Source organism: Cajanus cajan, chromosome 10 (assembly GCF_000230855.2).
Source record: "Cajanus cajan strain Asha chromosome 10, NIPB_CcT2T_4, whole genome shotgun sequence".
NCBI lineage: Eukaryota > Viridiplantae > Streptophyta > Magnoliopsida > Fabales > Fabaceae > Cajanus > Cajanus cajan.
This window is the reverse complement of record NC_138526.1, coordinates 24184007-24187348: the sequence shown is the minus strand read 5'-3', so window position 1 is coordinate 24187348 and position 3342 is coordinate 24184007. Positions and strand designations below refer to the sequence as shown.

General features: G+C 42.3%; 1 long non-coding RNA gene across 1 annotated transcript; it reads right to left on the bottom strand.

Moving 5' to 3' along the window:
- Positions 1-236: 236 nt before the first annotated feature.
- On the bottom strand, positions 237-2791 carry LOC145952653 (uncharacterized). The gene is made up of 2 exons (XR_014430163.1): positions 1482-2791; positions 237-486 (listed from the first exon to the last, which is right to left on the bottom strand). It is a non-coding gene; the product is annotated as an uncharacterized LOC145952653 (long non-coding RNA).
- Between the last annotated feature and the right edge of the window lie 551 nt (positions 2792-3342).

Genomic DNA, 3342 nt, shown 5'->3' with positions numbered 1-3342 from the left:
CAAATATTTCAAATATAACAAGGTAGAAGATTCACATTCGTAACTCATAAATCATAACTCCAGTGTAAAAATTATAAAAGAAAAGAAGTTAAGATTTTCAATACAATTTAGTGTAAAACACAAGAAATCATATATATACAAATAATAATAAAGGAAATATAAATTAACTCCAGTAAAGGTGGCAGTGCCTCCTGGTTAGGAATTAATTTATACTCCCAAATCATATAATAAAAATATAACAAAAATGTACATCTTGGTCTTTTATCAGGAACGTTCAAATTACAATTCTTAACATATATTTTCCTTGAATTATATATGTTATCTACGTTATTTCTTCGTTAGAAATTACAAAAGAAGAGAAACTAAAGTTATAAAAACAATAACATATTAAACTAAAATAACTATGCCCCGATGTCACATCCTATCAGAGCATGCCCAATTGAAGCCTTTAAGCCTCATCACCAACATCCTCATGATGCTGATCACCTGCAACATAATTTAAACATATACAAAAACAACAAGGGAGTGAGAAACATCTCACTCAGTTTCAGGTGCAGAAATAAAGGCTAGATAGCACTCACACACACAACAAATATAAGTCACTTATAAATAATACACATACATCATCAATATCACATATATATTCATTTATCATGCAATGATGTCATGATCTTGACTTATAAATGCATGCATGTGGCGCCATAAGGAAGTTTCACATATCATCACTGGTGACCCTAAGGCACACCTGGTTACATCACTGGTGACCCAAAGGTACACCTGGTTACATCACTGGTGACCCTAAGGTACACCTGGTTACAAGTTACATCACTGGTGACCCTAAGATACACCTTGTTAGCATGTTACATCACTGGTATGCGGCCTCAGCGGCACACCTGGAATAATATATGCATATGATGCATGTCATACCATCATAATCTCATTGACTCAATATTTAACTTTTTACATGATTTCATTTAGTACATCATGTCCTCATTTGTCATAGTCTCATAATCATAGTTTGTCTCAATAGTCAATTCTTAGGTCTCATGTCATTTGTCCATATTTCACATGGTCATGTCATCAATACTCCTCTTAAGGTCCGCATAGGTATTCACAGAGATCCAGAGAGCATTCTTATTCATATTAAAACTCATTTATTATTAACATTAATTTCATATTCATTTATTACTTTCAACAAAGAACAAGGTAGAGTAAATAGAAAATCAGACAGAACAACGGCACTTTCAACAAAAACAAAGTAGAATAAATAGAAAATCGGACAGAACAACGGCACCTTCAACAAAAAGCAAAGTAGAGTAAATAGAAATTTAGACAGAACAACGGCACCTCCAACAAAAAAGCAAAGTAGAGTAAATAGAAATTAAACAGAATAACGACAAAGGATTGGGGGCCAATCCGACAAACAACTATCCAACAATTATCCCTACACCCCTGAGCGAGGTTCTCACTCCCCCCCTTACCTGGATAAGCGGAGCTGAACTTAGGCAGAGCCTCCTCCTCTGGATTCCCTCTTCCTTTCTCTCTCTCTTTCTTTCTCTTTCTTTCTCTCTCTCTCTCTCTCTCTTCTCTTTCTCTTTCTAAAATTTCACTTTCTTCCTCTGTATAAAAAATTTCACCCCCCCTGCCCCTATTTATAGGCAATCTGACGCACCCGGAACGGCCCGTACTGATTTCGGAACGGCCCGTTCCGGATCCTTCAAATCTGGGCAAAATTTGTAACTGGAACGGCCCGTTCCAAAATCGAAACGGCCCGTTCCCAAAAAACCAGAACGGCCCGTTCTGAAACCAGAACGGCCCGTTCTCAATGTTAGAAGAACGGCCCGTTCTCCTTCCGGAACGGCCCGTTCTCCATACCGGAACGGCCCGTTCCAAAGCCGTTCTGGGACTACAAAAACCTCACATTTTCAACATTTGGAACGGCCCGTTCCACTTTTGGAACGGCCCGTTCCAGAACCCAAAATACCCCTATAACTTTATTAAAATTACGAAAATGCCATTAAAATAATAAAAATTTGGGTGTTACAGTGGGGGTGCCTGGAAAGACACTCTGACGCTCAAGTAAGTGACCGGCGTATTAAATGCGGTAGTTCAAGTTAGTTACGTACCTCGTTGGGAGTCTATTTATAGTGGTTGTTGTTGGGTCATGATTAGGAACTAGGCCTCGGGAAATTAGGGGGTTAAACCGGTGTATTAAGTAAATTAATCTCTCTTTAGTTGACCTGACTTAACTCTGTACGCTCGTGCACGCAGAACCTACTAGTCGATCAGTCTGACCTTAATTTAACCGAGCCGACCGGGTTGGTTGTGCTTGGTATGGTCGGTTGGATCGGCCGAGTTGCGTGTTCGGCCTGGTCGGCTGCCATCCGGTATACAACTCCCATAGCGTCAAGGACTAGAAGGACGAAGGACATAATAAGGGCCTCAGATTATCCGTGCCGAACCTCCCTAACCTGTGAGTATGCAGACTAATCATTAAAACAAATGTTCGGCGAAAGGTGGCCAGGCGTCGACGGGTGTAACATCGACGGTGCCACGTACGTGGAATGCCTTGCCGACCACTCATAGTCGAGGATGATCTTGTCGAAACCATGTTGGGCGTAGGGATCCTTGTCGACCACTTTTAGCCAGACACGATTCTTGGTGATTCCTCGTTGAACGTGGGAGGCCTCGTCGGTTCTGAGGTGGCAGTTGAAAGCCCAACGATCATGAGATCTGGGCCGTTGAGTGGCTTTAATCCAATGGCTGGAGATGCGAGACGTCTTTTCACCTCCCTCTTTGAACTTGCCTATAAATAAAGGGTGGGTGCTTGGATTTTTACACGCTGTAAAATTTCCAAGAGCCACTAATCATTAGAGAACGACCAAGACAACCGAGTAAGGTGAGAATTTCTATTATTTTGCTCTAGTGTTAGATGGATAGTGGGTATTCCTCGGCTAGGAGCTGGACATCGTCATAGGCGTCGGGGTCTTCGCCTACGGGAGAGGGATCGAGCTCGAGCGAGGTGTCAAGGTTGCCGTCCTTGTAGTGCGAAGTCATCTTTCCTTCGGACTTCTCCAATCAAGAAGAAAATGGGGACGAGGTAGTGGAGGTGCTACCTTTCTCGTGACCGTAGAGGTCTGTCGAGATGAGGAGTTCGGTGCGTCCTCGGCAAAGAGGGATGAAAGGGCCGATCAGGCCGGGGCAAGTGACAAAGCTGCGGGTCGTGACGACTGTCGCCACCGGCCCGAAACGGGCTTTCGGCATTCGCGATGGATGGTTGGACTCTTTTATTTGTTTAAAAATATGGATTGCTAGAATGACTTATTCTCAAACTGAGACCTT